Raw genomic sequence first — 14112 nt, 5'->3', positions numbered from 1 at the left:
CGCACTTGCACACACACATATATGCATCTACCTGGTCAGGGTGCCTGGGTTGCCGTGGGAACCAGAGCGCTGCGGGAAAATGCCAAGCTGGACAGAGAGCTTCATGACTCCATGCCGCTGAGAGAGTTCACACAGCCAAACCTCTCCCACTCCCTCTCTGTCTGACTCTCTCTCTCTCTCTCTGAGCTTTCTCAGTGTCTCTCGCCCCCTCTCTCTTGCCTTGGCTGCGTTCCTAGATTGAGCTTCTTTGTCACTCGTTGCACTGATGCTTCATCCCTCGGGCACTGTTCGTCTCTCTCTGGACTAACAGAGAGAGAGAGAGACTGGTGGGGGGGTGGGGGGTGGGGGGGGGGGAGAAAAGGGAAGGACCTGCCCTGCTGCTGGTAACATGAGCCTCCCCCGGGACTGTTAACCACTTCACTGCTGCAGCCGCGCCACTTATAGAGCAAAACTCAAACACACACAAACACACCCTGAGCCCTAAATAAGCCACTTCAGCCTAACAAGAGTCAGACGGCAACACAAGTCAAAGCTCCATGATCACAGGCAAACTCTCCCAAACTGAAGGACAATCCTCAATCCCGCTTGTTGCTTTACTGTGTGTTTCCCAGCTATGGTTTATGCGTATGTGAGCGTCTGTGTGTGTTTCAGTGTGTGCAAGACTGCAATTTCCCAGACAGATCCACCCTGACTAGCTGACAAGCCAGTGCTAATTAGAGATCAGGCCAAACGGCATGGCCCAGCCCACAGCCTCCCGCTGGCAAAGCAACCCGCCAGTTAACAACCACCGAGCCCTTTACGGCCAATCAGAGAAGACGGAGACATTAACCGCGAGCTGCCCCCGGGAGGAAGTGGTGCCAAACGTAGGCCGATGAGGCCCGGCATCTAATAGATCATCACACTGTCTTTATGCTCTTCCCCCAAAAGGATCAGTTCACCCAAATCATAAAAAAACACATATTTTCTCACTTACCTTTTACAGCATCAAACCATGTAGATAAATTTGGGGATTTTGAGACGTCTGCCTGCACCACAATATGATGGAGGTGATTTGGTTTGTGGTGCTCAAAGCACTGAAATTTAATCTATTTTAAAACAAAACGTATCAGACTTTGTCATGGACAGGATGATAAAGTCCTAGACTTATTTCCAGCGTTGTCTCAGGTAATTTCACAGACTTTCAACCATTCAGCAAGATGGGGACAGGAGTTTAGAGCTGCAATGATTAGTCAATTAATCAATTAGTTGCCAACAATTCAATTAATCTGCAACATTTTCTGGTTTCTTTTGTCCTCTATGATATTAAACTAAATATCTTTGGGTTGTGGACTGTTGGTCGGGACAAAAAAAGACATTTGAGGATGTCACTTTGGGAAACCGTGATCGACATTTTTCACCATTTTCTGACATTTTATGGACAAAACAACCAATCGATTAATTGATAAAATAATCGACAGATGAATTGCCAATGAAAATAATTGTTTGTTGCAGCCCTACAGAAGTTCATTGTCTGACATAAAGAAATATCACAACATACAAGCACCAATCATAGACAACTGAATCCCAAGTACAATCACTAAAATGTTTTTAGAGATGTACTCAAGACAAAAGGCAACATAGAAAGTTAATCAAAGCCCTAGACATGAAAAGCATATGAAGATACCTTTACTTTATTCAGCAGCTCTGTCTAGTAGCCGTTGTTTTGCCTTTTACTTAAAGCTAGAAGGATTTGACTCATCCTTGATTAAAGTAGGTATCTTATTCCACCCCATTTTGGGTAAAGTGACCCTTTAAATCAGCTGGAGTGTGCAATTAAAACTGTGTAAGCAAGCTTGTCATTCACCAAGATGAAAGTCACTCTCTCACTTTCTAAAGAGGCTAAAAGGCCTGTAAACAAGTCACAGAGGACAGTAGCGGAGGGGGAAAAAAATGACCCGAATCAAGACATTCCAGAGAGGAACCTTGTCTCTCTCCGGGTCCTTTTAGAGAGCTTTCTGCTTTCCCTAAGGGGTCAGAGTTCAGAGGCCAAACCTCCCTTAAAGAGAAGAGCAGAATGGGAGAGGCGAAGGGACCAATGAAAAAAAGGGATCTCTTATGGGTCAGCCAATAAGAGTGTCTGAAGTGTCCTGAGAAAAAGGCAGCGGTTGTGTTTGTTTAACTTTTCTTGTGTGCGTCCCTCGGGACTGCGGTTGGTTGGTTGGCGTTGCAGTACTGTAACACCCCCCCTCCTGAAAAAACCCCATCCGACTCTGGCACATGCACACAGGATCTGTGCCGCAGAAATATACACACAGACATGTGGCCACAACAGAGCTGTGAAGCAGAAGTAAGGGGATTTCCTGTGTTTGAGGGGCGACTACTGGTCCTCACACTGCAGCTGGATCATATAACCCCAAATCTGTCTCTGTCCACACACACAGACAGACAGACAGACAGACAGATCGGGGGAGGACACTGACAGACTGTCTCTCTGACTTAAAGCCCTCAGGGTTGGGGGTGGGGACACAGATGACATCATGGACAAGTTGACAGGTGAGGTCTGTGTACGCTGTACAGACACAGCATCAGGACTGAGGAGACAGTGTCATGAGCAACATATCAGCACCATCAGAGACATGCAAAGCACTTTATTTATTCCAATCAGGAAATATGGTTTGCATACTGGCGCAATAACACAAAAACATGTTTTTCTCTTAGGGCTGGGCCATAATACTATATGACTGACTGTCAGTGGAACTGTATATTGATGATAAGGGCTTGATGCTGTTTGAATTTCACAGATTTTAAATGATATCAGACACAAAAATGTCTGGTAAAAGTCTAAAATTGCCAAAATTTTGAATAAATCAGAAACTATCTGATCAAAGTATGCAAAAACAGATAGGGAACCTGCACAGATTCTCTGCTACAAACACAGTTTCAGTCTAAACCAAATAAGTATTGAGGTTTATTAGCAATATGATCATATCATGTTGTCATTTCACAACAGTGTGTTGTCCAATGTAAATGATTCTGAGCAAGTTCTAATTAAAAATGAACAAAATGAGTTTCTGAAGTTTTTGTTTTACATATTCTCAAAGATACTGTAAGCGCTAGCTTCCAGCAGAAAATACAGCGATTAAAACATACTGCACATTAACGACACCATATACTGTGAAAACCAGAATGTCACATGCTCGGACAGGCACAACATTCATATGCAAATTAGACTAAGTTGTAAGTTGTAACCTGCAGGTTGTTTTGCCAGTTTCACTGCATCATAAGAGAGACGTAAAGATTTTCTCACATCAGTATTTGTACGTGCAGCTGCTCTTCCCCTCAGGCTTCAGAAAACGTATTTCACTGTTTGAAGATTTCTCTTGGATATTTAGATCTGAAGTATGATATTACATGTGCTGGGCTAATTAAATGTAAAAATTTTGATATTATTCTCAGAAAGTGTTTATTTTCCACAACAGGAAAAGGCTGCAAATCTACAGTAAAGAAGCAGTCTTATCATTTCTTTCATTAAAAAAAATTTAATCAAAACAGCTTTGTTAAATTTTGTTAAACGTAACTATAGACATAGTGAGACAGTAAAGGAGGCAGTGAAGAGGCTGCTGTGATGAAACCTGGCACATTCCGGGCCGGAGCCCAGGAGTCGTGTGGTACGAAAATGACACAGCTGTCCCTGCGTTGACGAGAAATGACAGGACTGAACTGGACAACACACTGAGGAATGTCTCTCTCTCTCTCTCTCTCTTCTGCCTCTCTCTCTCCCATGTCTGGTCCTATTGTCTCCTGCTTTGGGAAAACATTTGCTATCTGCACTCAGAGAATTTATCAAAGCAGTTAGATCCCTCTGGCTGCTTCTCTTACACACAGATTTCCTTTGACTGGTCTCTTTCTCTCTCTGTTTGATGTGTAAATACACACTCCCTTATATCCGACCGACTGACCCGGATCCGCAGTGAAAACACACTAAACTCTTCACACATGTGACACACATCGCCGAGCACACGCACGATTCCACCGCGCCGCATGCAAGTGAGATTTAAATGACTATTGAGGCAAACATAGGGAATTTCACACGTGCGTGGAGACAAACTACTTAAACACACAGCGCATACAAACCAACTTATTGTCACCTCAGTGCTAGAATGAAACACAAGGCTGTAACGCTTGCCTCTACACCTGTGGTCCATAGTGATTGTGGGGACCCCTGAGGGTCAAACAATAAATACTTAGCAGTTATGTTGGGGTGCATGCAATATAACATAAAAGCAATTTTTTTCCCCAAATGTGTCCTTTTATGCTCATCTGGTTTGAAATCTGCTTTAAAAGTGTCTCCAGATGACGGACGATGATCCACTTTTAGGAAATAAAACATTTTCAGGAGTTTCCTCTTTTAACGTTGAGCCACTTTTCTCTGCTCTGTTTTTCCACAGATGCTCTTCGTTGCTTCTCTTTCTGAACTTAATTAACTGTTCAAAAATGTGCATTAAATAAAAGTTTATTATTGTTGGTGTAAAAGAAACCACCACCGGTATTTTTAGGGAAACACAAAACGTAGTTGACTCTTCTATCGTTAACAATACAATAACAATTAATGATGGAAACTACTGACAATTATTTAGCTTATTATCAACCTCTTTAACCTCAAAACCTACAGTAGCTCCAACAAACAGAACTTTACTTTAAACTCTCTGAGGAGGTCCCACAGTTTCCAAAGATACCTAATAAATCAGATTGAATTTTGTGGGAATGTGAGTAAATTGATGCACAAGATACCTTGACTGTTTCCACTTGTTGGACTATGAAAAGTGGTTGTTAACAGGTTAAAATCATCAATTAAAATCAAGAAATATTCCCATGAGAATGATCCCATTTGGGGTGGATAGGAACAAAATTCTAGCAATATGTTAGTCTGCAGCCTGTTACATTTCAGAGTCCGTGACATAAAACCTCTTGCAGACTTCTGTCCCCGAGCCTTTCCTGCAGCTCACATGGTGAAACGAGGATAATCAACTTTATCCTGTTACTTTAAAGCTGCAACCTGCACGAACCTGCTGACTCTCCGACTTACCACCCGCACCCAACCTCACGGAAAATATCAGTCAGGGCAGATTAAAACTTACCCTGTGCTGAGCGTTCCACAAACCACTCTCTGTAGATGAATTTAAGTCCAACATGTTCTGCTCTTTTGCTCTACTTTCTCCATCTACTGTTTCCTCCTGGCTGCCTGGTTCAGATTCCAGACTGGACCAAGAGACATGGGGCTGAGCCTCTGACCTCTGTGTTTCCCTTCAAAAACTGCTGGTGCGGTGGCTCGGTTGGCTGAGGCTCATATACTTTGCAATCAAAACGTCCAGCTTTCGAATCCGGTCTGTAGTTTTTTGTCATATATAAAGCTTTTTCTCTCTGTGGGTCATTGGTGCACCTCACTACTTTCAGCTGAGTAATAAAGCAAAGAAACTGGGACAAAAATGCCTGGAAACAAGCTTAAGTAAATAATATGTTGGTAGACTGAGTATAAAGATCAAGAGAGAACTAATGTTAGAGCTGCAAAGTTTGATGCAAAAAATAGAACGTGTGGAAGAAAAAGCCTTATTTACCTGAATGAGAGCCCCACCCTCATCAGTGTGTGTGTGTGTTTGTGTATGTATGTGTGTGTGTGTGTGTGTGTGTGTGTGTGTGTGTGTGTGTGTGTGTGTGTGTGTGTGTGTGTGTGTGTGTATCCTGGGGTGAGGCAGGTGTGCCTGTTAAAAGCCCAGAGGGAGGAAAGATGGTCTGCTGATACAGTATCTATGGCAACTAAAACATCATTCCTCTTAGGATTCTGTCTGTGTTTCCCTCTTCTCATAAAAAAAAACCCTCAAAATTTCTCCCCCCCCTTTCTTTCTCCTTTTTTTTTTTTTTTTTTTAATATAAAGCAAGACCCTTGACCCTACTTAATGTCAACTCCTCCTACATGCAATCAGGCAGCACATTCCCTGTTGTTACACTGCAAAAGCAAAAAATCGAACGCAAGTTTACCTCATATTGGGTCCGAAAACTGTTAATTTCTTTAAACAAAACCTTTAGGATTATTCCAATCTTGTTTAAATACAAATCAACGTGTTTAAAAGATTTTCTGTAGGATTTTATTCTAAGGATTGTACATTATTTCATTCAAAAATGTTACTGTTGTAAGTTATCGATGTGTGGAAAAAGCTCTACCAATTAGCGAAAAACTTGCTAAGCTAACCGTCAGTTATAACAAGCTTTGTTAGCTCTGTCGCTAATGGAAGAATAAATTTACACAGACGTATTAGGACCACTGACCCCTGACTCTTACTGTAACGGTCTGCAAACCATTCGTCCTTTGTGGAGCATTTTATACTTCGACAGAGGAGGGTTCAATAAAAATTGATGGTGCAGCTAATAAGCTACGACATTTCCCTCCATTTTGGCCTCTCCGGCTCTCTGTTCCTTCAAAAATCAGCACTGTCAAGACTGCTTGCTATTGGTCAAGGGCATGAATTTGCATCTCAAAGTTCACCAAAGTTGAACTCAATGTAAAAAAGATTTGGGCAGATTTACTCTGCCTTTGTGAGCAAATTCGCAGATTGAGGTGATTCCAATGGAATGGATTGATTTCGCCACTAAATTTAGCCTTTTTAAAATGCTGGTGTGACCAGAAAAATGCTGCAATAAAAAATGAAAAATTACACTTCTTGTTGATTTGTATCGGGAAGAATGATCTCATAGCACTGGCTAATTTTCTCACTTAAAAAGTTTGCAGTGTAGGTGGAACGGCGTTCTGCAGCAGCTGCGGTATGTGGGTGTTTAGGAGTATGATTAACTTGGGAACATATTTGACCTGACAGCCTGTATTGAACGTCCACGTCTTGGAGAGAACCGTGGGTCATACTGCCTCAGACTGCTCTCAGACGCCTCACCAGTCTGGCTTCATTAGAAACACACACACACATACACACACCTCTGGGACGCTGCAGCAGAACGCTGCTTTCAGCATGACCATGGCTGGGAGGCATTTACAGCATTTAGTATGCTAGGGGAGTCAAAGGCTGTGTGAGAGTCTGGATATCTGTGGAAAAGTATTTGGTTGCATAAAGTGTGTTATGAATATAAGTGAGTGAATGCAGAAGATAAGGAGACAAAGGATAGGAGTGGCTGTTCATATCTCAGACCAAATGTTTAACATACTCTCACTGAATGTGAGGTTGATAAATATATTTCTAAAAATCTTACCTTTTTTTCCCTTTTCATGACAAGAACAAAATTTTGAGGTAACTTACGTCAATCTACAATGACTCAAAGACGTCACTGCAATTATTTTTCTTATCACCTCCTGCATTTTTACAGCAACATTTATAAAGTTCAGTTTCTTACTTTTCGCTTCGACTTGAACATACAGTTTGTGATTCATTGATGCTCAAACTAGTACAAAAGGAACAGGGCTGACAGCTTATCACCAGGATGAATGAGGCTCAGTTTAATGTAGATGGATTATCACGGTCTGTTATCAACATGATAGCTTTTTTGGCTGGAACTCAAGTTTGAGATGACCAGCCTGCGGCGAAAACAAGCAAATGGAAAGCTACTGTCCATCCATTTAAGCCCTGAAAACATTGTTATAAAACCCTACATCATCTCTAGTTTTTTTTTTTTCCACAATATGAGAGGCAATTACACTCTTGATGTGGCTGCACCCTTAAAAGCGAGCTACTGAGCAGTCTGAGGTAATGAAATATGAGGATGATTCAATTTTCTCATTAAACCAGACAATGAGCGTTGAGGTTATATAGTCTCATCTTGTACAGGTTATGTAGTCTTGTTGCTTAGAAGCAGCGTTTGTGTTGATTTTAATAGCATCGTGGATACAAAACGCTATGCCAAGATTTTACGATGTGTGGGAACCAGTTTTTTGGCAGTTTTTCAGTAATGAGTAGTGATAAGGTATTACAATTTGAAATTCAGTAATTACACTACAATTACTAATCCCAGTAAGGCTCCCTTACATTTACACTTGGGGGTCAGCGAGGTCGCTGCCTTACTGGGATTAATGGAGTCACTGAGGCTTCTTTACTAATTACTTTACTTACTATTTTAATCAGTAATTGATTACAATTTTTAACTTGCTTAACACTGGTGGGGAATATTAAACTACATATTTTTTTTATAACAATTTCTTAATTGTAGCAAACTGAATCAAAAGAGAAAAAAGGATAAGTAATCTAGATGAAAACACATCCTTGTTAGCTTATAAACTTTTATGAATTTTATGTTTTACAAGGCTGCAGCAAGGTGCCTGAGGACACACACAAAAACACTGAAAGTTTTCCTGTATCATTATGCAAAGGTATTAGAAAAAAAAAAAAAGTATGCACACTGCACATTCTGGGAACCATAGATAGCTTAGGTAAGGTCTTCATTTGCCCTGGTGCCACTGATCCTGGTAACCCAACACTGACTCACCCTGCTCCCTTCTGCCATCATTAACCAAACACTCCTGGCATTCCAGAGTGGAGCCACGGCCCAACGCACCACACACACCAGACTGGGACACACACACACACACACACATTGCTGATCAGGGTTAGTGTTGGAGAGAAATCTTGAAACAGCAGCTGATCAGTCTTGACAGGTTGTTGCTATTTCCAAGCAGGAAAGGACCAACCAGGACCAGGTACAAGTGCAAGTGTAGGGTTTTATTTTTGGGGGGGGTGTACATGAAGCTGTGTGTCTGTGATTATCATACAAATGGCCTCCTGGTCCTACAGGGAACAGGATCGCTGGTTCATGAAACGACAGGAAAAGAAGGAGGGGAGGAGACCAATCCAGCGATTATTATTACAGTGAGAGCCTGGGGCCAAACCACAACATTCACTCTGCTGAACAAGGGGAGCAGGTGGAGGTGGGGGTTGGAGAGGGCAGACAGAGAGACAGACAGGTAGAGAGGGGGGAGACAGGTGGAGTGCCAGGTGTTGCTGGTAGCTTAGGAGAGAGTTGATAAAGGAGGGTGAACCTCTCTCTTCCTATACCTGAGGCCAACAGGGAACTTGGTCAAGTCCAGACAGGAGAGATGACATACTGGGGGATTAGGGGCATGTGTGTGTTATAGTGAGCGTGCCTGTAATATATGTGTGTGTATGCCCATGTGGTATACAACTTCAGTTCTGTTGCAGGTGGGATTAAAGCCCTCCTGAGAGAGAGAAAGAAGACTATAGAATATGTGCAGACAGACCGCGCTTCAGACAATGAACCCTTATCAAAGATCATTTGAAGTATTATCAACATCCATCATACGTACAGTTAAACAGTGATTCCACTTTATGGGGGCAGACAAAATAATGTGAACATGTATCATAGTAATGTAAACACTTAATGAGAAATGGACTTTAACGGATAAGGCTGGCGATTTGACATAAGAAGCATGTCACCCATTGTTACAGTTTGGTTCTATGACACATTTTTAATAGCTTTTGGACAACGACGGAGCTCTACGGCACAGAGGAATAAGATATATCAGACTTTGGATACACACACATTACTTGTAAGTATGATCAATTAATTGTTGGTTTGGATTTGCACATGAGATTTGTTGACAATAAGAAGAATATAGACAATTGCCGGCCATATCCTTTCACTTTTAAGTGACTAACAAGGGTCATCTAAGGTTAGCCGACACACCAGTTACAAGTATTATACACTAGAGCTGAGACAATTACTCTGGAAACTCAAGTAGTTTGAGTAATTAGAATCCTGTCATGCAAAGTCTCTGCCTTGAAGCTACATTGTCTATTGCACAAGTTGATAATGGAGGAAACACAACTACTTTAGGGAGTATTTCAGTGTGTAAGCAGCTGTAAAAGCGGGGACATTTTGTTTCAGGTACGGGTACAAGGATGAAATACAATCTGGAAATGCTGGTTTGAAAAATAGATCGATTATTTTATCAGACACCAAAATACAGAAGTTTATCATAGCTTACTATGAGAGCAGATTTTACAGCTCTGTAAAGCAATCATTTTATCTTCTGTCTCAACAAAGAAGAGGTTAACAGCAGAATTAAACAATTCACATTACGGTTATCCACCAGGAATGTGGGCTTGCATGTATTTGATTGGCCCGACACAGCGCAGTACCAGATGCCATTGCATTGCGTTGTGGTAAAAGCTAAACCAGGTTCACCCAGTGTTTTTTTGGCAGATCATCAGTGAAATAAATAAAGTTTTGTACATGCAGTATAACGTCTGAACACGGACTTAAAAGGCTTGCGGTTCAAGGTTTAGTATCTCAAAGGCAACATATTGCGAGTTTATTTATGCAGCACCTTTCAAACAGTAGGGAAATTCAAAGTACTTCACAAAAGGCCTTAAATCTACAATTATAATATAAAGAGAAGGACAATGAAGGGTATTAGAATGAGTGATAGCAGCTTAAGAGTTTTAAAAGGCACCTGCTGATAGGAGGTCTATCTGTCAAGTGGAACATGCTGATATACAAAGAGACATGACATGATGCCAGTAGAACAGCAGTTGTAAAGGGTAACAAAAAACCTGTCATTCCTGTCGGTTATATCAGCTTGTAACCACTTTTCCGCCTTGACTATGTAGCGTCTGCCTTTTGCATATTATGTGTTGTCAAGGATGTTTATTGACATTAAGTAATTCAGTTGCACCTACCATTCAGCTACAGCAGATTTTTTTTGTTCGGAGCTCTTTTAGTTGTCTCAGGTTGATTTAAAAGCTCTCACATCAAGATGATTATTGTAAGAACTCTTGATAACGAAGCTAATTGGCATTTACCTGACACTGCAATGACTAACCTGCGTAACAGTGCTTGTTATCATGAGTTTAAAAACCTTTTTATGTAGCATTCATGTGATTTGGTCTTTGAGTTGGTGTCTTAATTATCATCATCATCTCAAAGTAAGCAAACAAGATTGAAGACATTATGTTTCTGTAATGGATGATCTCTATCTGTTTTTTCTTTTTCATATTCCACATGAATGTCATTAGTTTCCTCTGAGGGCATAAATTGAGTCCATGATACTGCCGATATTGACTGTGTGCAGACAGCAGGAGGACATAGAGGACAGGAGAAAGTAAAATGATCCTTCAACCACCCTGCCACCTCATTATGCTGATTTATATACCTTTTCATGTGAAAAGATCAGTCATCAGCCTCACACTGTGAGTGATTTGTGTGGCGCCCTGCTCTCTCTTCTTTGTGCCACATTCTCATTTCGGATAGAGAAATTATATCTTCAACGCCTCAGCATGAAGGAAAGGGGTGAGGGGGGTTGGGGGGTGTCTCTAACACTCACCGCTACAGCGGTTTCAAACCACAAAGACCTCTCCTTTGTCTGCTTTAACAAAGAGAATTCAAATCAGAAGACAGACCGTTATAGATTGCTTCCTCTTTCTCCAGCGGTAGAGATAAATGACAGGGATAAGCATGCTCACACACACTCACACACACTGTTTCTGTCTCTTTTGTCTCTGTCTATTTGCTCAGCCCAGTCGGTCCAGTTGTCCCATGTCTCAGTGACCCTCTGGCGGCTTTCAACCACTGCTTTACATATATCTGACAGTCGGTAAAACTAGTTTTTGCACAGGCGCTGCAGATCAGCAGCACTGATCAGTATTAGCTGTCACATCATTCACCAGGCCAGCTGATGGGATGATATGTACTTTGAATGGTTTCATATTATTCATAATATGTTTTTCTAGTTGCATCCTTTACGCTCCTCATTAGTCCAGGTTCGGTCTGATCTCGAGGGTTTTAGCGTGAAGGCTTAAAGGTTTTTTGAACGCTCCTCCCTGTGAACCCCGACCCTTTGAAGCTCGCGACCTCCTCGTCCAGGGGTCACAGGGCTTTTGCCCCAATGCTTCGGTAACACCCGACACCTTTCCCCACCCCCACATCCCCGTCTGTTCAGAGAGGCTCGGCCTCATCATAACAGAGGACGTTAAAAAAAAAAAGGCAATTAAAACCATAGCAGGTCACACACCCAGAGAGCAAATATCAAGCACACACACATCTAAGCTCTAAGCTCACAACTGAGACACTCACAAACCACATATGTTGATGAAAACATGCAGCCTCCTTCACCTGCCCAAACCGCACCATTAACCCCCCTCTCATGTATTAAATTAGCCTCATCTTTTACAACAGAAAAACACATCGCCCTCCTCTAGCCTCCAGCTCGACTGGTTTCCGTTTATTATGCTAATGAATTTTTATCAGCCACTTCCCCAACTCTCCTAATTAATCCCAAACTAAAACCAGTAAGCACATTTATCAGACATTCCTTCAGGGGTGAGGAGGTGTGATTGCGGGAAGGAGGGGGAGTCACCTCATCCCCTCATCATTTTAGAACTCTCTCCTTGCCCTTCTCTCTAATCTTATAAAAGCGATTAATGAACTCGTTTGAAGATCTTTAAAGAAGAAATGAGTGGTTTCTGCAGGAACGTAACATCTGCCCGCTCGGTCGATTAAAACCTCACAGAGAAACATGAAAGTGTGAAATCAAATGGAAAAAAGAAAACAAGAGAAATCCCCAACTTTTATCGTTTAATTGCTTTCGAATTTCTTCTTCTCACTACGGTCTCTAATCAAAACAAGTTGGAGGAAAATAAGAGGAGAGACGGCGTCTTGCGAAGGGGTGAGAGATGAAAGGTGAGCAGTGGGACAGTTTGTGTTAAACCCCACCTGAGGGCTGGAGCAGTTTAATGTGAAGGAGTGTTTGTGTGTGTGTGTGTGTGTGTGTGTGTGTGTGTGTGCATGCAGGGTAAAAGGCAACGAGAGGGCAGAGGTCAAAAGTCTGGAAGACAGGAAATTAGCCACACCTGAGGATTTGCTGAAAAGGCTGCTTGAAGCACTCGAAATGAGGCAAAGCAGCCTGTTTCTGTCTGTGTGACACGTCTGTTTAAGACTGAATTAATTATGAAGTTTTTGTTTAAAAATGTTAATATTTCTACTCTTTAAAGAACACAAAACATAAGTTTTTTTTTTATTAATAAAAGGTCACATGCTGATGATAGTTGGACTTAAATTGAAAGATATTCATTCTTAATTCCACCTACATTTCTGTGCTAAGTCTTTGTCTCACCCAGTTCATCCCTCATTTATTTCTCCAACCACCAACTGTGTACTCGTTCCGCAGCCCGTCTTCATATCGAGTCTATTCCCTCCCCCCTCTGCCGTCTCTGTTTTCTCCCCCCCTATCCTTCTCCTTCACGACACGGTGGGGCTCAACTCGGCCTTCATCCATTTCCGTCTGTCAATTAGCCAGGAACTAAATCCCTCTCCATCTCTGTGACAGGACAAAGACCGCAGCGTCACACTGAATCACTCACACTGACACGAGGCGATCCAGAAAGTCCCACAGTAAGACAAATACCAAGTCAATCTTCTCACTTTACTACATGCTGTGGCTTATACAGTATATCCTGATAACACCCACAGAAATACTTGTGTCTCGCTGCAATTCCCCAACTTTCAGGATGCATTTGCACGACAGCAGTGTGGTTTATTGCACAAAGCTCAGTTGCTTGGTCTCAAGTCAATTTTTCAAGTCAAGTCAATTTTATTTATATAGCGCTAAATCACAACAGAAGTTAGGCACTTTTCACATAGAGCAGGTCTAAACCGTACTCTGTAATTTTTGGAGACCCAAACATTCCCCCATGAGCAAGCACTTGGCGAAAGCGGCAAGGAAAAACTCCCCTTTATCGGGAAGAAACCTCAAGCACAACCGGGCTTTAGGTGGGCGGCCATCTGCCTTGACCAGTTGGGTCAAGAGGGAAAGAGTTTCATAGATAGCACATTCGCATATGGTAGTTTAATTATTATATGAAGAGAGAAATGGGGATTGTAAGACTGAAAAGATTAATACACCCTAAAGTTGCGTAATATTGATATGTGATATGATATGTTTGTTTAAAGTATTTGACTTGAGATTTAGACGAGAAGATTGATAACATATGACGCTATAGAGCTAGGGGACTGTTAGCTTAGCTTAGCATAAAGACTGAAAACAGGGGGGAACAGCTAGCCTAACTGTCTAAAAGTAACAAAATCCCCCTCTTAGCACCCCAAAGGTTCACTAATTAACAGGGG

At 41.8% G+C, this 14112-nt stretch overlaps 1 protein-coding gene across 3 annotated transcripts in view; it reads right to left on the bottom strand.

Moving 5' to 3' along the window:
* nav2a (neuron navigator 2a) overlaps positions 1-14112 on the bottom strand; it is a 121550-nt gene that overhangs the window by 37678 nt on the left and 69760 nt on the right. The window lies entirely within an intron of this gene.

The sequence above is a fragment of the Thunnus thynnus genome, chromosome 1, assembly GCF_963924715.1.
Source record: "Thunnus thynnus chromosome 1, fThuThy2.1, whole genome shotgun sequence".
Lineage (NCBI taxonomy): Eukaryota > Metazoa > Chordata > Actinopteri > Scombriformes > Scombridae > Thunnus > Thunnus thynnus.
Note: the sequence above shows the minus strand (reverse complement) of the source record. Positions and strands in the feature narration are given on the sequence as shown.